We start from the raw sequence: 21,719 nt of genomic DNA on the forward strand, positions 1-21,719 counted from the left end.
GGAGCTCCCCGTGCTGTCTTATTTCAAGAGGCTGAAGTTGCAGAGCAAAGAGCACAGAAAGACAGAAAGCCCCTGCATCCCCAAGCTGTGCAACATGGTCTGTCTTTGGATAATTGCTAGCCCCATCAAGAACCAGTCATTTCAGTAGTGTAAAAATCACTATGGTCTTATTTCAAGCTAGAGAAACCACTTTGTGAGACTGGGCGAGTTTTACCAAGCCAGTATGTGGGCTGTGGGTACAGCTGGAGTTAAACAGAAAGAGCCCAGTTCCACAAATACTAGATTTTCTCTGCCTTGGTTAGAATCAGGGAAACAAAGTAAACAAGGGAAGGAAGGGCTGGGGAAGTGGGGAGAAGGGGAGGGGAGAAAACTTCCTCCTTTCTGACAAAACTGTTTTCACCCCCTCCCTCCAAAGCGAGGTTTTCTGCCATATGGAGTTTCAAATGTTTGTTTGCTTTGCCTACTTGGTTATTTACTGCTCTGGAGAGTCTGTGCTGTCTTTGCTGGCATGCTCAGCCTTTCAGGGAGTAGGATGGAATGAAAAGCTGTTTACCTACTGCTACTAGCACTTATTTAGCAGTGGAGATGGTTTCTGATCCAGGTTTTGTCAGAAATGCTCCCACTTCTACGCCGCACCAGGAGTGTGGTGGTGGTAAATTTAAGGGGGAACTCTGTCTCCTCTTCTAGGTAGCTACAAATATGTGTGCTTTGGTGCGTTTGACTCACGGAAAAGAGGGAAATACTTCTGTTCCTGTTTTTTTCCAGGAAGAGTAACAGAGGATTTCAGGAAGAGGATGAAGAAGGATGGGAAGGCAGATGTTTTTCAAAAGGCCATGCAGAGTGTCTGTAGGAGAACCGGTGTCAGGAATTTTCTGGGTCCCTTGTCCTTAGTCTGTGAATATTTGCTGTACTCCTATGTCCCCTTTACCAGCTTTTTTTCTTTGACCTGCCCCAAGCAAAGGCAGGTTGTGTGATGGCTTGGGGCTGGTTCCAGTGGTGTGGCACAGCTGCTGGCCCTGGAGGGCCTAAGAGTCAAAGGATGAGCCTGGTCTTCACCATCAGCTCTGTGTTAACCAGGCTGGAAACTCACATTTCCAGACAAGCTGCCTCTGTTCTTGATGGTTTACCATTACCTTTATAAAGCTTCATGTTCCTGTTACCACCTTTCTGGATAGATTTAAGATTTAAGGCTAAGCTTTTCTGTAGGGCTGCAACTATCTCAAGGGTGATGAGGTGAATGTGAAAGCATCTTTTTCTTCATCCTCTCAAAGTCCGTGTTGGAAAGGATCACCTCTGGCTGTGGAAGGCTTTTGTAGTGCACCTGTGGGCTAAACAGCATTCTGCAGAAGAGTCTCGGGCTGGTGTCTTGATCCCACACAAAGCATGCTCAGGGCTGCATGAAATGAAGTGGCCCAAGGGATCTCGACCTGAAAGCTGAATAGTCCTGCTTTGTAGCGTGGCCCTGCTTAGCAACTTCGGGGAGTTTCAGCAGTACTTTGGCATGCCTTTATTGCTTAATCCTGGATCTTGTTCTTCCTTCAGAATGACCTGTCCTGTATTGTTTCCTCGGGATAGGGAGAATGCATGCAACTTGATTTTATTAAAGGCAAGAAGAGATGCTAATGTTCATCTTGCCTAACATCCGGAACAGTGCTGCCCATGGGCCTCATTGCTTTGTCTCTGGATTGGGCCAACAATATGCTTCTGACCCAGGACTTTTCCAGGCAGAAATTTGCACGCTACTAGTACTACTGATGTTTGTTGAGCAACAGTATCCTGCAATCATTCTAGGAGGGAAAAATTTTCTATGTATTTCCATTTTATCATTTCTGGGTCCTAAACCCCAGATCTTTCTTAACTGCCTTTCAAGGAGGTAATGGCTGCTTGCTGTGTGCTGGAACGTGTCCTTTATATTTGATATTAGTTAATGGGGGCTAAATTGCTCTTGGCTCTTGATATTCCTAAGTGTTCCCCTTTGGGGGCTGGATTCCTTCCCAGCAAGTGGCAGCAGCCACCAGCAAAGGTGAGTTTGACATTGCTGCAAACTCTCCCTGCAGCAACTCGTGCAACTGTGCCAGCACTGGCTCCCTTTGCTTGGATTATTTATTGAAGGTGAACTCCTTGAGCATACAGAGCACAGCATGTTTTCCTGAGTACAAGCAAGGACCCCAGGGGTGTGCTGGAGGAAAGATCTCAAGGTAAAGCTATGGAAGGCACTGCGTAGGCTTCAGGCTGTTACCTCCAGCTACTCTTGGCTACTTGGTTCTAGGCAAGGGGCAGCTTCCCTTTTTCTGAAATAGCCTTTCGGCTCCAGTAACTGGGGGAAGGATTGTTGTTGTCTGTGGTTTAGAGAGAAGGGAGGGAGAGCTGGTACGCTTGGTTCTTGTGCTTCGGTTTTCTTATCTATACAGCGTGGGTGGCAATTTTGCCTTCTTCAGAGGGATGTTTGCAGGCTAGCACTCAATTTGCTCTCAAATTCCCCACTTCACAGTTGGGACACATTGGCAACCTACCCAGGAGCTTTTAGGTGGGCCTTACCTAAGTAACAGCGGACAACACACGGTATAAACACATCTCTAACAGGGTGGCTGTTCCCTAGGCACCGCATTTATCTGCAGGGAGTGCTGTTGTTTTACTACATGTTGGGAGCCTTCTCCTTTTGTTTAGGGTTGTGCAGAGTCCAGCTGTGACTTTGGCAGAACTGCATTTCCAGCTGAGTGAGAGAGTTTGTGCATGCATTGCCAAGGGTCGCATGTTCCAGCATCGCCATCAGCTCAAATGAAGGTTGGTTAACGGGCCGTGGTGCCCGCAGGCTCCCCAAGGCCGGCGTGCTTCTGCTCACAGCAGCCTGGGGCTGTGCCTGGTACACCCGGTCTCCTGCATGAATTACAAACGTTGATATTTTTATGGCATTGCAATTTCGCTCCCCGTTGGCTCTGGAGATTCGGAACTAACCCTCTGTCATGGCAGCATGACTTTTCTCTGGATGTTATGCTGTGAGACCGAGAGCAGGATGCAACCTGGAAGGCTTTCAACAGTATTATCTTTGCCCTCATTGCTAGTGTGTGAGAAACGTGCCATGCTGACTCCTCTTTGATATCTTCCCGGGATTTGTGCTGCTGCAAGGCTTCTCTGATCTCTGCTGCTAAATGACACAGCCTAGAAGAGCAATGTATAAGTGAACTTAGCAGAAAAGGGTCTCTCTGTTTTAAAACCAGAGTGATCTCTGGGAAAGGAATTACTTAGATCTTTGATGCTGCCAAAGGCCAGGCAGCTGGGGCATAGAGAAGAAATCCAATTGTTCAAATACTGGGAGCACTGAAAGCAAAACGCTAGTGTCAATCTCAGGTTAATTGGAAAATATTCAAAGGACTTTGTTTTGCTTAATTTTGAGGTTAGAAGTTCCCTTGGGTTCTCCAAAAAGAATGTAACACTGGCAGCAACTTTGAAATGAGCAGAAGTAAGCTGCAAAGCAAAGATTTTTAGAGGGGATGTGACCTCCTTGTGGACAGCTGGATAGGGCAGCAGGAAAGCGGAGATGAGAAAGCTGTGCATCGCAACTGCTCCTCCTTCAAAAGAAGTCTGTGGTGTGGCATAAATTAATAGGTAGAAAGACACCACTCTGAAGACAAATTCATCCTCTGTTCATCCCGAGATCCGACATCAAAGACAAGGTCACCTAGCTCCACTCACTCCTCGGATGCACACACAGCCTTTGGGAAGCACGAGACATCCCGGTGTGCTGTGGTTCCCCTGGGCTATTAGAAAGTCACCAGCAGCATCAGTGGTAAGCCTTGAGTGGCTCTGCAACAAGATTCCTGGCTCTCAGAATAACTGTGTGCACTTGTTAAGGCCACCCCTTTATTTTTATCTTTTGTTTTCCTTGTCTGCTTAAGCATGAAGTGTTTTGGGGCCCGGAGTATCTCAGCTTGTGTTTATAGGGGAACCTGCTGCGGTGCTGGGGCCTCATGGCAGTGCTGGCCTTAAGCTGGGTGTGTGGGAGAGAGGGGGGCTCACACTGTGAGGCTGGGGTTCACAGGGAGTCTCTGGGGCTCTGTGCAGGGAGGAGAAGAGGAACAGCAGCTGGGTTGTTGGTTGTTTTGTGACTTATGCTAGGGTAATTCCAGCTGCACACATCTCTGCTCCATCTACCATGGGACAGCATGAGGAGGTGGGCGCTTTCCGTCACTCATGATAAGACAAGGTTTGAGAGCTGCTCCTCAGCCAGGGAATCATGAGCTGAAGGATCCTGTAAGAGAGAGCCTACCCTATTTCTGAGGAAAAGGAAACTCTCCAGGACTGTGAGACTCTGCCCCAGCTGTGTTGGCTCAGAAACATTTCCTGCATGGAAGTTAGTAACTGTGTTTGGTGGTGTGCCGTGTTCAGCTGCACACCTGAGTTCAAGAGGTGGTGAAGGGGATGGGAGCAGGGTGCATAATGGCCAAGAGGCAAAGCCGAACTACTGGGGAGTGGATAAAGTAACAGTCCAAGAACATCTCCAGCAGACCTCTTAGAAGAGGGAGTCTTCTTGTTAAGAACAGAAGCGTTCCTCAACCCTTTTGGCCTACGTATCAGTTCTGCTGACTGAAAAATCACTTCTATTGATGGAAGAACTCTCATCGTTCCAGTAATTTGAGTTGTAGAGTGAGGAAAATGGCTTTCAGGCCTCTTTTGGTTTTGTTTGTTTTCCTTTCCACTTTGAAGCATTGTATCAAAGACTAAGATTGTTCTGGTCTGATCAGCTCTGTCAGTCAGCACCAAAACATGCCGTTGCCACTGCACCAAAAGCTGTGACCTCGTTTCTACCCCAGGAAGGTACCCAGTCTTGAGACGCACGCATTCAGGGAAACAGTCCCTCACTTTGCTTGTTTTGGACCATCCCACCCCACCCCAAGCGAATGATGCAGGTTTTGTTTTCCTGCAGAGTTTGGCTGGCTGTCTCAGGTTCCTAGTTCTTGCTTTTTGTTCTACATTTTGCCTGTGACATTACGTGCACTGTAGTAACAAATAGTTTTTCTTGCTGGGGAAGCAGATACTAACAGTATACTGTCATGAAGTCATCCAGAGACCTCTTTTTACTCCTGCAGCGTGTGGAAGTCTCTGGGAACACTCCTCGGTGTTGTCTGGTTTTCACAGTGCACTCCATGAGTCAACAATATGTTACAGAAAGGCCACGAGCCAACACCAAGGTGGAGCAGCCCCTTCTATCCAACAATAAAGTAACCACCTGAAGAACTGAAACCTCATGCTGTCTGCTGTTGTTGTTGCTTGCGTCACTCAGCACTTCCAGTTTACATTCAATGTGTGCTGCAAGCTGCATAAAACGTAGAGGAGAAAATTCTGGAGAAGTATAACCAAACAAAAAACACAACCAACGTGATATCTATAATTGGAGACTAGGCATCAGATTTATCATCTTAGACTGGTGCAATTTTGTGTTATTAAAGAGTAGCATCACACCTTTAGGAAGATATTATTCTTAAACTAATGGAAATAAACTGTCATTTACAGGAGAAAAAAAATAAAGCACATTTGGAAAGTTTGTTCTGTTTTTCCACTCTGCAAGCTCAGGCTCTGAGCTTTCAGCTTTGTGCAGCTTATCAATTCTTTCAGTAATCCTAAAGTAGAAAGGCCACTTGGGAATTCTGGGTTGCCTAAAACAAGGTGTAGGGAAGGGCGTCTGGAAGCATAGCCTTAAAGGGAATCAAAATCAACATAAAAGGTGGTTCTGGGCAGAGCCTGGAGGTGACATCCTCTGACAAGAGGTGTTGAAAAGTTTCATTACACAAATGTCCGTGACCAGTTTTACTGAAGAAAGCACAAGTGAAAGTCAAGCATTTTTTTTCTCTTCCTTGGAAATGAATTGCTTCCAAAGAGTCATCCTAGGCAGTTTAGGCTGATTACCATGAAGATGTTGTCATGGCCTTATCTTTGAGTCTGTCCATCGTTGGCTAGCAAGCAATCTGGCTGTGCCAATGCAGCTACACTAAACTGCTATTTGCCTGAAATCTGGGTGACTTCATCTCAGAGTTCATCCCTGCTTGCTGTAACAGTGGGGTGTGTTGCACTCAGGCCCCTATGCCTCTTCTTGGTCATTGCTAAATGTAAGTTGAGGCTTCCTATTTATTGGCTTCCCTTGTAGTACACAAAAGAGTGTCAGACTTAAAGGCGGGGGATAGATGAGAATTAAACTCCTGTTTTAGTTTTCCTGGCTACTTTCTCTTGTATAGATTAAATTTGGATTGTTTTAGACTTGGGTCCAGTGTTACTAGACTTGCCCAAAGTGAAATGCAAACCTGGGCAATACCCTGGACAAGTTGCTGGAGGTCCAGGCATATATAAGTCTTACAATCTCATATTTCTATTGCTGGTGTCTGGTACAGAACTCTCGAATAACCTTAACCAGAACACTGAACCTTTCTGAACTTGGGCAATAGCACTGGCCTCCTATGAGCTGAGCAGTGTGGCATGAGATTTAGCTAATATTTGTAGAAGAGTAGTTCTTTAGAGGCATATGAGTCTTAGCTAATATTTGCAGAACACTTTGAGGTCTTGGGATAGATGCTGCTACCAAAGGGTGAAGTGGAATTCACATGTTCTGTCATGTCAGAGTTGTTTACAAATAGAATAGAATGGCGTTTTAAAGGTCAGAGACCTTGAGAACAATAGTGGGTTTGAAGTACTCATTTATTTTTACCAAGTTCAGATGCCTGGCATACACTAGCATTTCATTTATATAAAAGATCTGATCAAACATTTTGGTTGTTTAAAAGGGTTGTTTTGCTTCTTTTAGGCTGTTGAAATGTCAGATGGTAAAAACAACCAAGAGTTCCAGATGGGGCAGTCGGAAGAGAAACATGCCGAAGATGGTAATGGGAAAGTTCTGGATTCTCTCAGCTGGGAGTCCCATGTCCTCACCTGTGACTTCCCAACCCAATCACTGTGCAAGCCTTACGCAAAGCAGTATGCCTTGAGGAAGTTCTTCATAACCAGGGTAAGCAAAGCCTGCAACAGTTTATTTTCCCTGTGCACTAGTCCATCTATGCTGGAAATTGGTTGGGAGCTGGAGTCTCACGTAGAATACTAAGCTTTTACACAGCTGAGCAAATCATAAGCACTCTGCTGTAGCAACCCCAAATTTGAAGTGGAGCTTCATTACTTACATTAACAGGGAGGAGTGCCCATGAGTTTGACCTCATTCACTGGCATTTGTACTGTGATTTTCACCAGCAGATGATTATTTTTCTTTTTGTTATCCTACCTTCTAGTGAGCATACAGGCTATAAATCTATATATGAGTAATGGTGGAAGACAAGGGGTATAATAAAAGCTGTAAAATCCCTGGTCATTTACGGAGAAGTAAAAGTTGGTGAAAATGGATCTATCTAATCAGATGGCTTATGTAATAAAATAATAATAAAAAAAAAAGTCTCAATTCCTCTAGTCTATGGCCAGCTTTCTTGAAGACAAAGGGAGGCATGATTTGTTCTGGCAGAGCTTACCCTGACTTAAAATCAGAGTAAACAGTTGGTGCAAATTGCAGCTTTTTGTTTGTTTACAGTTGAAACTGTACTGGTCACTGAGGGCTGGAGTTGCAGCAAATTCCTAACGTATGTTGCTGTCTGATTTGTTATATTGGAGGTGGATTATTCCCCAGTGCTTAGGAAGCAAAGTTCAGTAGAGGGAACTGAAATTACCTTGCAGCAACAAGCTGCAGCACCTGGTGACCTCTTCTTTGATGCTGGTAAATGTAACGTGGGAATGTACAAGGGTGGTGGTAGGGGGTGCCTGGCTGATCACTGCCATTTGTCGTGTCAGCCACTTACTGCAAGGGCTCAATTCTCAGTGCTTTTAACTCCTGCTGCTTTCACCGAAGACAGAAGTTGCTTGGCACCTTGCAAGGCTGTGTGCTGAGTTCCTGTACTGATCTGAGGGATGTGCAGAGAGGCCTTCTGGAAGGAAAAAAAAAAGCATTGAAAGCCACTAATCTCTGGCATGTTGTGAATGTGGTCTTCAGTTCTGTCTTGGAGCCTGCTGTTCCAAAACTCCACCTCAGGAGAGCTGTACTCATCAGCAGAGATATTTGTAAGAAGCCATCAGTGGCTGTCCAGGAGCTATTTTACCCAATAGACGAAGGGAGAGGGGTAATAATTATCCCTGAATTTAACACTTAAGAACATGTGATGTATAGAGGAATGAAGCTAAACCCATGGGATTGCTGCTATCCAATTAATGGCTGTTTGTTGCCATGCCATAGCCTGCACTGTGCTGGAAGCAGCAACACACTAATAAGCGGGTTCCCTGTGCTTAGCTTCGGATCTTGCCACTTCAGGCCTGCTGCATGCTTCCAAAAACTGATCTGGAGATCTCAGTCAGATAATGCTCTGCCTGTATGAGTCAAAAAATATGATTGTACGAAATCAAATGTATGAACCCACATGTAGCTGAGTTTTCTTTTTAGGAGATAATATTTAGATGGTTAAAATCTCAAATATTATGATTATGTGAGAAAGTTATTTACTGACGTTGAATCAAATGTAAGGTGGATCAGAGGTATTTGGGGGTCAAAGGTATAGAAAGTGCAGAACTGAATGCTACTTGCTAGTAGAAAAAAACTTTATTTATTATGGTCCTTTCTGTCAAGTCCTTTAACTCTGCATTTCTCTGTGGAAAGTAGTTTTATCTCCTTTGAGTATAGATGGTCAATACAGTTAAATCAGCTGTTCAGGAGGAGTATTAGGGAGGCTGAAACAATCAGCAATGCTCCCGGTTCTGCATTTTGCTACTGACTTGCAAAGCTGCTCCTGTTGAAAGTTGTGGGCTTTTTAGGCAGAGAGCAGCTGGTCTGTGGTCTTAACAAATAGAATGTGAGAAAATGTTACTTCCATCTCTTCCTAAGGTGGATCTTGTGGGGTCTGGGAGCTTCACACAATTCTCATTCTGTCCCATACCTCAGGTGAGACCACCAGTTGCTCCATACTTTTCCCTCTGGCTCTGTCATTGGTATCAACTGTTAACGTTAATGCTCCATACAGAATCAGCCTCTCCTCTCCTGTCTCTCTTCTCATTTGAAGTAGTTTGAGGAAAGCTGCTGAAGTAACATGCTACAAGGAATCCAGTTGTATGTATTAGAAACTTTTACAAACCAACAGAAGATGATTGCAATAACTCTTGAGGCTCCCTGCACTTCTACCAAGGGTTCTGTTGAAACAGGCAAGAGCTTTGAGACTGCTTTGGTAGTTCTTAATGTTTTGTTTTGGGTGACTGAGACATTGCTTGTTCAGATCTGGTATGTCTCACCTTGTGATGAATCCTGTGGTGGACTGTCGTGAGGATGCCATGGCTGCCCTGTTGCCATCTGCACAAGATCTATGGGGACACAGGTGGTTTTAGCCCGATAGAAGGCAGGAGATCATGATAGAAGGCTGATAGGAGGCTGAGTCATTCTGACTTGGGTACTGCGGAGTGCAGGATGTGAGGCAAACTAACGGTAATGGCTTTCTATCAGGGCACCACTTACATGAAATCAATCTGACGATCTGGAATTGAAGCAGAACTAGTCATATTTTAGCTGTTATCTTTTATTGTCGGGTTTATTTTAGTAATCTTTTGCAATGTTCCCTCATTTCAGCTAGGAGTGTTCAAACAAACCGTAGAAGGTCTACGTTGAGATGAGTTCAGAGTAAACTCCCCAGAGCTGTTGACTGAGAGGTCACGAAGGTACATGTGGAGTCTGGCTGAGGTGCTGATGTGTGATGGGTTGTTGGAAAGAGGACAAGGGAAGCCTGGGAGAGATCCATCACTGTGGTGCATTTGAGCTATGTGAGCTAAGAACAAATGCCTGACCAGCTGGCTTGTGCTGGTCTTCGTGCTACTGTTGCTTCACAAGGAGGTGGTATTTGACCTGGCTTATCTAGAAATAGGCATGTGTTTAGACTGCAGACCTCCTGCCAATAATGTTCTCTCTGAAGTGACTGCTAGATAAGTCAATTATATCACTCCTCTTAGAATGGAAGCTATTAATTACATGAATTAGAAGCACAGAGCACAAATGATCAAAGCAGGTGGTGCAATGGGATACCAAGATGCAGTTTGGTTTAATGCTCATGATACCTGTTCACTGAAATTCTTTGAAGATGGGTGATATATAATGTTTCTAATCGATTATATTAACAAGAGTGTTATCTGGAGGGCATTCGATGGGGATTCAGGAATTCTGGCTCTGTTCCTTGGTATTTCATTGGCCATCTGAGGAAGCTAATTCCTCTTCCTAACTTATTCCACCATTAAAATACAGATAATCACCCATAAAACTGAGATAATTACACAGTCCTTTTTGAAAAGGACATGGAGACCTACTGATTACAAGTTCTGGATGCATTTTTGAAGTTATTACTATTTGCTTTGTTTAGATAAGATACGTCAACGTCAGTGCGTGTGTGATTTGCTTAGAGCTGGCAAGGAGAGATGGGAACTTGAATCATTATTGATTTTCACTTTAAAGGTCTCTGGTAGCAATTTCTTTAAAGGAAACAATAAAGGTTGATGCCAGAGCTCTTCTTTTTGCTGGAACTCGGTGCTTCTCTGCAGTGCCTATTTCTAGTTAAGAAAATCCTAGCAGTTGGCAAATGACAACTCTTCTGTCTAATAGGTGGCACATCACTCATGTCTGGGAGTGTAAATGTTCTGTACTTAAGGATCTTTGCAGGTGGCACCCTAGATTTAGCAGAGACAAGAATAACATCCATTGCTGTTCCTGACACTTCTGAGGTCTCCCAAAGCCATTTGAAAAGTGCAGAAGTAGATACTGGCAGGATCGGGTTTAGGTGCTTTTGAAAGCCATTTTGTGCTAAACAGCTGTATATCAGCATGAGACATCATTCACAAAATGTCATCTATTGCAAGAAGGCCTTTTTTCCAACTCTTAAGTACCGCTCCCCTGTGATACTTTCTGAAAAACTTGTCATATTTCTATTTGTCATCCTAAAGAGGAGCAGAACAGAAGTCTCTGCCTGATCTTGAGTTAGTGGAGGTTGATGTAGCTTGGAGGCAGGTGACCATTTATGCCAGTAACAGAATGGATAGCTGCTGAAGGAGCCAGCATCGCTGATAGAAAGCTGGCGTTGATGTATTCTCTCACTCTCATACTATTGCTATTCAACGTGCTTGAAAAAAACTTTTGAAAGCAGGAGAAAGCTTAGCTTAGAAATGGTGCAAAGCATTTATCTCCATGGCAGTGCTGTGGCGGTGAATGCCTCTCACTTTTCACCAAGTTTTCCTGAACTTGGGACTAAGCCATTTCACACCTGGTTGCTGCTCAGGCCAAGTCCATAACCAAAAATCACATTCTGCTTTTGCATGAAGTGGTACTTCATACAAAAAGCATCAGCTGATCTTAGTGGGGTGGGTGAAGGCAGAAGAAAGCAGAGAAGACTGAGTAAATGGCTTTCCCACCTGTAGATGCTGGTCTTGTTAAAAAACAATATAAAAATCTTCCAACCTAGCAGACAGCCAGTACCACGTGGCTTTCATCCCAGATGTCACAGAAACACCTTGGTGCTAAATCCCAGGTTGAAGGCGCCAAGTCTGTCTTTTATGTATCCTTGTCACAGGATGCCAAAGCTGATGCTGGAGCTCCTGGTGCTAGATGGTGTTCACATGTACCCCAAGTCTCGTTCAGTACCTTATCCAAAGATCTTACCTTAGGAACAGACCAAACAAAGAGGGGATGAGGGAGGTCCTTTTCTGTAAGCTGGTTTGATGCTGGTGTTGGTGCACACAGGTGTCTGCACTCAAAAACATTGCTGTGATCCAGTTGTTGTGGCCAGAACAGGGTAGGGAATATAGCTGGATTCCAGCAGCAAGTGGTTCGATCACTCGATAATCTGTCAATAGGCTTCTTCTATCGCCTTTGGGGATACATTGACCTCAACACTGGCATCTCATTGAATGTCCACTCCATCGCTGCTCCCCAGGGTCTGTACTGTGGTACTGGATAGGCTTTGTGATGCTGGGAGTTTCTGGCAGAGACGGGAATCCAGATCTGTGGATTCCACTGAACACAGATACTAGATTTCTCTTTTCTTGCTTGGAATTGTATCCCTGCTCTTAATAATATTTTGCCTCCTTTTTCAACTTCTTCCCCTTCTTTGTGTGCGTGTGTTAATTTTATTTTAGGGAAGAAATTAGTTAGGCAGCCGACTCTGCAATATCATAGTGGTGTTTGGTCTGGCAAGTGGCAGCCCCGGGGCTATGATCCATACACTAAAGCCTCTAGCATATAATGGTAACTACAGAGAAATTATCTTGTAATGGCTGGGTGCATACTGCCATGGCAGTGTAATTACACGGCAAATACTGCAGGCTGCTTAGCCTAATGATAGGCTAAGTGCCAACTGGAAGTGACAGTGCAGGTCCCTTGTGGGTAGGGAATGGAGCTGTGATCCTTGGCGGCTGTCAGGCACGTCCACATTCTGGACCAGTGGAGGTAATACCTCCTTTTAGCAACGATACTTGAGTTAGCACTTGTCTGTCCTAGCGATCGTGCATTTTGCTTTATTTTTAAATAGCCCATCTAGCCAAGGAGGGCAAATCTGAAGTGACCTGCTCTTCCTTTTGTGAAGGAAGCGCAGCCGAGGTGCTGAGGATGTCAGGCTGGCTGATGTGACAATTTTCATTTCCCTAGGACAGCCTGCTGCCATCCTCCAGGTCCTGTGCTTTGTTGCGTTTTGTGTAGGCATGTCAACGAGGGGCGTTCAAGCTAGTTTGAGTACAGCAGTAGTTTGTGTAAGGTTTGAAAGTGCTTGGTGGGTATTCATTATAAAAGGTCGTTGGTGTTTGTCAGATGTTGGTGCTGTAATTTCTGTCCGAAGACAGAAATTTTTAAAGCTGCCTATTGAGTGGCTACCAAACAGAGGTAGTGGCCATGCCGCCCTCACTGGGATGCTCTCTGACACAGGAGCTTTCAAGATTTCTATGTCGACAAATACTTGGGAATCAGGATGCCTAAAAATACCCCCTTGCAGCCCACAATTCCACTGATAAATGGGTTTCCTTTGAGCCCTGATCATTTTCCCTCCTTCCCAGACATCAAAACTTGAAGCAATCATTTCTTCTTCAGAGCATGAATTCTGTGATCAGACTGAGTGTCTGAGAGTGGCTTCGCTAAAAGATGACACCCAAAAAGTCGGCTCACAATAAAATCAAGTCTGACACCACAAATTCTAAGTGGCTTTGGAAAATAACTTCCAGATCTACAGCTAATTATTTGCAATTCTCTGGGAGTGTTCATCCGAGACAGCCCAAAGTGCTTCCCGGATCTCGCATACAGCGTAGCGTTCAGGTGCCATAGTCTCAGCTGGGGAAATTGTCGCTGCTCAGGAGCAGAAGTCTCACCAAATGTCCCATGAAATCGTTTAAAAGCTGGATATACTTTACGTTTCAAAATATTAAGGCTACTAGTAAGGTTCCTAAGTTACATACCCGGCTTGTTTAGTTGTTGGCTTGGAGATCTTTGCAATATAAGCCAGCTTAGTTAATGAGCGCAGATCTGTGTTGTTAGTTACCCCAAATCAGCTGGCCAAGCTGCTGGCTTTTATTTCTGAGACACGGAATTGAATATGCTCAATCTCCTCGTAACAGGAATGAAGAATCATTCTGTCAATTCTCTTCCTGCCAGCTGATGCCAGGGTCAGAGAAGTAGGTCACACCTTCCTGGTTTTGAGATGGAGCAATACTCATTTTAGACCAATTTGCTCTGAGCACGGAGCTCATCTGCTGGGTTGAACCAAGGCATTGTTGCTTTCTCTAGTGCATTGTTCTGCTCTCCCTCTAATTAGCTCCAAATGTTTCTTATGCCTGGAACACAGTGGTAGTGATGAATAATGGGCTCTCTTCTCTTAACCCTTTGACCCCTCATTCGGCTGTGCACTCCCACCTAGATGCTTTCGCTTTCCTACATGCACCAGTGCTGTGGCAGTCTGACAGCTGCCTGTATCAGACTCGCTGACCCATAACCTCCTCCCTCCTCTTCTGTGAATTGAGGAGGGGAGTGCAGGAGCATGGTCTTAGCTCCAGCAATTACATTTATGATCACGGCGGGCGCTTTATGCAAGTAGACATGAAGGTGCCCCCCCTGCGCTGCTGGTTGTGGCAAGGTGTAGAACCGCTGTCGCTCTGGGCCTTGTGCTTTGGAGGTGACCCACGAGGAGAAGTAGTACAACTTGTTGATTTGCAGATCTGCTGGTTTGCAGAACTCCTCTGGTTACACGCCAGCAGAAGAAGAAACGCATTGCAGGCTGATCCTAGGAGATGGGTTTTAACTGCTGGTTACTTTGGCCAAACAGGAGCCCCCCTCACACATGTTTGTTTTTTATCAGGCTAGGGTGCAGACATTTGAGATCACGTCTGTGAACAGACACGAGTTCAAGCCTGAAGAAAGCAGGAATGACACCCATAAGGGCTTTACGTGGGGCTGGGGTTAGTGGGAGGAAGAAGAGGAGACTTGCTGCACACGAGTCACGGGGAGGGATGCTTGGAAGAGGTTGGACCAGGGCATGTTCTTGTCCTACAAAACAGTGCGATGTAGAAACACATTCTATCACATTCCTTCTCGCAGCAGACCCTCTTGCTTTAATTTGTGGGTTGTTGTTGTTTTTCATCTGTTTTTCCAATTCAGAAAACCGAGCCATTAGCCCAGCACGCAGAGCTCCCCCTCACTGCAGCGGCCAGACAGCTTTTTGGAGGCCTGGCAGACGCAACCTGGGCCAGCACCCTCACTTCAGCACGTGTGGCCATCATCCACTGCTCGGTGCAGCATGTCACGTCTGTGTCTGCAGCGTGTTGCGGTGAGCTCCCTCCGTCACTGACAGCACCTTTCAGCCTTGACAAAACACTTAAAAACATCTGCAAGCCCTCCCTCCGCAGAGGAGCATGAGCACCGTGTGCTTCTGCTGCTCTCTGCTCTCTACCTGCCTCATTCCTGCACCATCTCTGTGCTGCTCCAGCAGCAAAGTGCCCCTGAGTTACTGCAAAGGCCAGCGCACTGTCATCACATGCTGTCTGTTTTATAACTGTCCACTCTTGTAAAGCACTGACATTTGGGTAGGTTGGAAATAGTTTGTAGCTGGAACAGCACCGCTTTGTGCCTCTGGTGGGAAAGGCTGAGCTTTTGTTTATGTTGGTGTTGTCTGTCCTACAGCACACAAGGGCTGGGCTGAGGCTGGGGGTGTTTCTGCGGTATGATGCTTTCGGATGCTTGAGTCACAGGTCTGTCTTCGTCTGTGCAGCTCCCCCGGAGCTCTATCCACTATAAATTCCTTTTTTTCCTTCAATAAAGATCTCCCTGTGGCCCAGGTCTGGGGGCAAAGAGGGTAAACACTACAGACATTACTTTCTTTGCTACATGACTTCGGTGTGACTAATGTCTTTGGAGGCTCAAACCTTGGAAACTGGGCCAGACCTCTTCTCCATCACTGTCATATGTCAGTTCCTGCCCCAGTCTCTTCCCTGCTTGCACCGCAGCCCAGGAACTGGTGCGCCAACCGGGGGCACAGCATGACCCAGCAGCGGTTGGCCCTGGACAATTTGGCCAGGAGAAAGGTTTGTTTAGGCCCGTGATTTTTTTTTTTTTTTTTGAAGAGATGGGTAATGACTGGGCAACAGAAGCTGCCCCAACAGCCAGAGGCCGCCTCTGTTCTTTGTGTGGTGGAGTCCTTGGAGCTGCTGCCACTTCTGCAGTGACACAGCCTGTGAAGGGAGTTTGCAAAAGCGGGAGTCAGCCTCGACAACTCAGACAATTCTCTGCAAGAAGAACCTTGGTCTTTGTAGACTATAATTACAAGAAAAGACCATTTTGCTAATCTAGTCTCACCTTCTGCTTCATTCAGACGAGACCTGGACCCATAATGTCTGCATCAATGCTAATAATTCACTGTTAAGCTATAGCACATATTTTAGAGAGACAGCAAATCTTGTTTTAAGTGCTCCAGGGGTGGAGAATAAAACTCTCCTCTACATGATTTGTTCAAGTGATTAACTACTGGCATTATTGCAAGTTTTAATTTTTAAATGCTCGTATTATTTCCAGTTTGATTTTATCCGGCTTTTAATTTCAGCTTCTGGAACTAGTTACATTTTTGTTTGCTGGGTTCTTGGAGCCTTTTAGCATCTCTCACAGTTGTGTTCCCCACCACCACCACCCCAGCTGAGACACGTTGATAGATTTAGATCAAATCACCTCCAAGCCTTCCCTTTGGTAAGCCAAATAGATCTGGCTGCCGAAGCCTCTCCTTTCTTGCTCCCTGCCACATCTGGAATCAAACGATGTGTTATGTTGGATCAGTCATCTGTTCAGAACGGCATCTGACCACCTTCCGTTTGATGATGCTTAAATACATGCCGTTAAAAGTGCTCCTTTTGCTTGTGGCTGTTCTCTAGCCCCAAACCATCAGTGAATATTTTCCACTGACTGACCCAGACGAACCAAAACCCGAAGCCGACCGTGGGAGCTACCTGCCCACTGCAGCAGGGCTGTGCTGGTGGGCACAAGATGCTCATCATCATCATCATCATCACAGGCTGCTCCCAGGGTCACTGCCCCACTGAAGGCAGTTTGACAGTTTCACCAGTTTTCTGCAAACAACTTCTCACCCCAAGATTTTTGGTCGCTTGTTTGCTATTGCCCTCTAGCGGCAGTAAGGCAGCCGCTGGGTTGGCTTTCTAAAATGTTTTGTTTTTCTGCTAGTATTCCACCACTTGGTACCTTGGGGCAGTCGTCTTGTTGATGCGATGGATTTCAGGAATATTACTTACCTCGATCTTAGCATTCAGTTTCATTATTTGGAGTTTGATGCTGCGCAGGAAAGAAAACTTGCTCTCTATGGTAGATAAATTCTAGTCTTAGGTAGGGCAGAGCATTATAGACTTTCCTTTCTTGCTCATCCAAATGTTTTGACAACAGAAGCTGAAGAAAACGTTGCCTTTTTGGGCTTAGAATAATCCAGAGTCCTGCAGAATCTGAACTCTGAACTGAACTTTGTGTGTGCAGTCAGCATGGACCAGCCTGATGCATGAGGTTATCTTCTGTTGTATGAGAGATATTGCCTTTTTTACTGTTTTTATTTCTAAAGAAAAGCTTTGTTTTTATTGTAAAGAGTGGACTATGTAAAACACACTCCCTTCCAATGAATTTCTTTTTTTTTTTCTTTTGTCAGACAAGCCAAATCATGTATTGAATGCTGTTGGCTAATCAGGTTTGTCTTCTAATAGAGATCCTACAAGATAGTTTATTAATGAGACCTAGATTTCTTTCCCTGGTTGTAATGCAGGGAGATCTTAATAAGCAATGAAATGCTGTGTCTGCAATCACTTCTGAGAGGCTTAAAAGGAAAATAATACTACGACTAATATGATTGCTCTCCCTACACTGCCATCCGGTGGATGCAGAAATCATTTCCTTTTGTAAATGGAAGGGAAATTCTCCTACTGATATCACAGCCTCCAGACTTGCACCAAGCTGACTCTCACTTGTAAGATGATTTCCAGGCCAGTGAGGAAAATGTTGTTTTCTGTCTGTTTCAGTTATTTTATGTGAGAGGAGCTTTTCAATCTCCCATCTAAAATAAAACTTTCTCTACCCTGGAATGGGAAGTAGACTCATCTAGATCTTGAAAAGGGGATCTGAAAACGTCCCTGATCCTCTGCTCTCAATATCTGGTATGGACAGTCCAACCCACCGAGAGCTCCTGCTCTGGATGCTTTTGGAAAATGAAGGTTGAGCTCCTGTTTTGATTTTCAGAGAATCAGTGCATGGGATAGAAACAGCAGAGCCCTGGGTTGGATGCAGCACTGCAATTTTGGTGTGGGGTGGGAAGACATGGGGCTGGGAGTTAACTCTCTGATTGTCTTCCTAGGACTGACAGAAATAACGAGAAGGAGCAAGTGCACTGCTCATGTCCTCCTACCAGCTACTCTGCAGATGGGACTTCACCACGCTGAGCAGCTCCTGAGCACAGCAAATCTTTCTCCCCCCCTTCAACTGTGTTAGCTGCTTCTTCATCCCAGAGATGCATCTGGAGAAGTGAGTACCAGGGAGGGGATGGCAGCAGCGAGAGGCTGAGTGCCTTGGCTAAGTGTACAGCTGCCTGGGCTCTGCCATTGCTTTCAACTTTTTCCAATTCTGGGATCCATCTAGTACAAAGCACTATGGAAATCCCTGCCATGGGCATTTGGACACTCCATGCATTTAATCTAACACATTACAGCAATAGAATTTCCTGTCCTCTCTCAAGGACCAGAGCTGCAGGAGTTGAGGTAAGTGGGTTTGGTGTTACTTGCTTCCACTGTGTATCTCCTCAATTCAAACATTTAGGAGGGCTCTTATGTATGGCAGCAATGTCTGGACAATTGTGAACTGCTACAGTGAGGGAAACTGCATAGCTTAAAACAGAATGGCCAGTCCTAGGAAACTGGGCTGGGAGCACCAACTCTAGCATTTCAGCTGCCGCAGGTGGGCCAGGTAATCACCAGGAGGTGGCATCCATCCCCCAGAGATGCCCCAGCCCATGCTGGGCACGGTGCCAGTTCTTATCTCGGAGCCTTGTTTCTTCTCGTGGTGTTTTTTCTTATTTATTTTTTATTTTTATTTTTATTTTATTTATTACGTGCTAGGTCTCTGACGAGGCTCTGCAGTTGGGGTATTTGGGGCCAGCCAGGTCCTGGTCTGCAGGCTGGAGGTGGGAAGTGCTGCCACCTCGCCGTGCTGCCACCACGTTCCAGTTCTGAGTCATTCCCTTGCTTGTTTATTTTTGGTGTTTATTTATTTACCACCGAGGTGTCAGCCCAGAGCAGGCTGGCTGTGCCGAACTCCTCTGGTGGTATCGTGGCTGCTGCCAGCTCTATCCAAGTCCTGCTGCGGCGGGAGTGTTCCCACCCTGAGCCAAGGGGGAGAGAGGTTGGGCTCCTGTGAGAGCAATGCCACCACAATCTCCCATCAAACATGTGCTCGACTCCAGGTAACAAGTGTGGTAGCACAGGGTAAACTTCTTTTGCCCTCCCCATGGAGCCCCTGGCTCCCAGCTCTCTCCCTGAGCCAGCTGTGGGGGGTGGAGGGAGGTTAAGAGGCATATCCTTTGCTGTAATTATATCCTGTTGCTAGAGATATTGTGCTCTGCTTAAAGAAATCATCATAATACAGTCTCCCGGAGAAGGTAATTACTGTGCATCTTATGAATGGCTGCATGTGAATGTCTGCTCAAGCTGCTGTCAGCAGCAAGTTTCAACACATCTTACATACCAGGCATTTCACAGCCTTAGTTTTATTTGTTTTCATCACCCCTTGCCTTGTGCTTTATTTTTCATTAATGGATCTGTTTTTTTGTTTGTGGTGGTGTTGTTTTTTTATTTATTTATTTAAAAAAAAGAAGAAGGAGAAAAAAAAAGAAAAAAGGCCAGAGTTCATGTCTTTGATGGAGCGTTTGGGTGGTGGCTGCAGCTTTTATTTGCTGCATTTCCATTGCTCTGTGGTGGCTTGAGGGGAACTCTCTGGAAGATGCTGTTTCCCAGCAGTTTCCATATGGTAGCATCTAACTGGGCCCTAGTTTCCTAGTCTGAGCCCAGAAAAAATGAACCGTACTGCTGTTGACAAAAGTCGGCGTCACTCTATCACTAGCATAACCACACAGATTTAAGACCATGAGACAATTTATTTTTCTTCTTCCAATTTCCCAGTTTCTCCTCTGTACTGAAAAAGAGTTGGCGACTATCCCACCTGCTCCCAAACAGGGCTGTCAGACCTTTCAGGTTTCTGAAGGGTCCTCTGAATCAAATCATATCTTACGCCCTCAATCTGCCTGCCACTGGCACTGATGCTCCCCCACTTTAGTTAGGCAATAAGTGTTGTTGAAGTTTTTGAACCTGGTAACATCTATGTGAAGATTGCGTATGAATGAGCCAGATCCATTAACTTCCTCAGAGATGTTTGAGGTAGAGCGATGAGGGAATGCCGATGGAGTGCTGGTTTGTCACAGCAGGGAGCGATCAAGCTACTCTTCCTTTCCCAAAAGTCACTGATGTTTGCCTTTCCCCAGCAGTACATGTGGTAATCTTTCCTTGTGCTTATAGGGCCACAGTGTGTGATTGTGGCACCCTGCATGGCTGTGAAAACATCGTGTCCATCTCCTGGCCAGCTCAAGCAAGATTTGAAACTGCTACTTGGATTGCTTCCTGGTGCACATGGCTGGGGCTTGCTCTTGCAATGCTGAAGCTGAATTGTTTCAGTACCCTCAACGATTTGTTTTGTTTGTGGCCAGGCTTCTGTGCACGCTGAGCATCCACTACGTTGCATTCAGAGGTGGGTCCTTCCCCGTGCTGTGCAGAGCATCAAGTCTGTCTCTCTCGGTGATTCCTGGTGAAGCCTGAAACGCAGCCTGGCTCCTGCAGGATGGAAGGTGCTGTAATAAATGTGAGCTCATAATGCTGTTGTTAAAAATAACTGGGGCTAAATTAAAAAGAAGAAAATCATCTTATTCAGCCCTACCCCAAGGGAGAAATGGACATGAGGAATTGGGCAATCCTTCTGTAAGTTCTCTTTCTTTAGACTATATTTAAACCGCACCGAGAGCCAGATTCTCAGCTGGTGTCAATTGTTGTTGACTTCAGTGGAGTGAAGCTGGTTTACACAAGTTGAGGCTGCTAAATGCCAGCATCTGGATGAAGCTGAGACACAGCTGCAATTACTTTTGCAGAAACCTCCAGTCTGAGGCTGGTTCAAAAACTGAGCCCTCCTGAGTGCTTGAGCCGTCAGGGCTCTGATTCAGCAGCTTTTTTGGGATGTGAAGGGTTATGAAAGGACCTTTACTCAGGTCAAAATTGGCTCTAATCTCAGCTGGGTTCTGCAAGTCTTGTGTCTGTCATTCTGCTGTAATCACTGCTTTAGCTGGGCTCCTCTGAAAAATTCTGCAAAACCTTTTTACTTGCTGCTTCACCAGCATCATCTCCTGTCTAGACACTCTAATTATGAGAAGCAGGGAGCGTACAGCGTGATGTGTAGATAACCCTGGATAACTCCAAGGCAACCGTGTGCTGCTTCCATCCCTCCCCTGACTGCCCTCCGAACTAGTTTTGCCAATTTATCGGCTGCTCCAGCATGACGATTAGCAAAGTGAGGGCTGTGCAGTGCCACCTGGGCAATATTCATTTGAACTTTGCCTTCAGAACCAAGTGCTTCAAGCCGCAGAAATTGATAGGCAAACCTCCTCAGATTGCAATGGGATCTAGGTTTAGATCCCTTATCTACTTCTGTTTTTCTGTATGCATGAAAACTCTCTGGATTAAAAAAACAAACAACCTTCCTCCCCCGTTGCAACCCCATCAGCAGAATGCATTAAATCTGTAAGCTGCTTTGAGTCCTTTTTTGTGTACTTATTGTATCCACTCTAATTCTGTTCTTATCTGTGGACTTGTTTTTGATTTACACTACCATAGACGATATCAAACTCAAGCTTTATGCATTTCTGCTATGTCCTTTACATAAGAGCTTTTAAAGCTACTGATTTAACGGGAGACTGTCAAATAATCAATACGTATAAAGCACTGGAATGAGTTTGCTTAATTTAGTTGCTCTCTGCAGTATGCCACCTCCAGGAGTACGTAATGAGAGGAAAAAGAAAAACATTTTTTTATTGCCCTTCTTTAGTGTCTCATCTCCTCTGGTTCTTTTG

General features: G+C 45.4%; 1 long non-coding RNA gene across 5 annotated transcripts in view; it reads left to right on the forward strand.

Moving 5' to 3' along the window:
• Positions 1-21,719, forward strand: part of LOC137861080 (uncharacterized) — a 116,641-nt gene that overhangs the window by 43,500 nt on the left and 51,422 nt on the right. For 4 of the 5 annotated variants that reach the window (XR_011099362.1, XR_011099364.1, XR_011099363.1 and 1 more), the window contains exons 6-8: positions 6,794-6,994; positions 17,913-18,079; positions 20,310-20,461. This is a non-coding gene — a long non-coding RNA (uncharacterized lncRNA). Of the gene's footprint in view, positions 1-6,793; positions 6,995-14,677; positions 14,847-17,912; positions 18,080-20,309; positions 20,462-21,719 lie in introns of all 5 variants that reach the window. The other variant, XR_011099361.1, reaches the window with a different exon arrangement.

Source organism: Anas acuta, chromosome 9 (assembly GCF_963932015.1).
Source record: "Anas acuta chromosome 9, bAnaAcu1.1, whole genome shotgun sequence".
NCBI classification, from domain to species: Eukaryota; Metazoa; Chordata; class Aves; order Anseriformes; family Anatidae; genus Anas; species Anas acuta.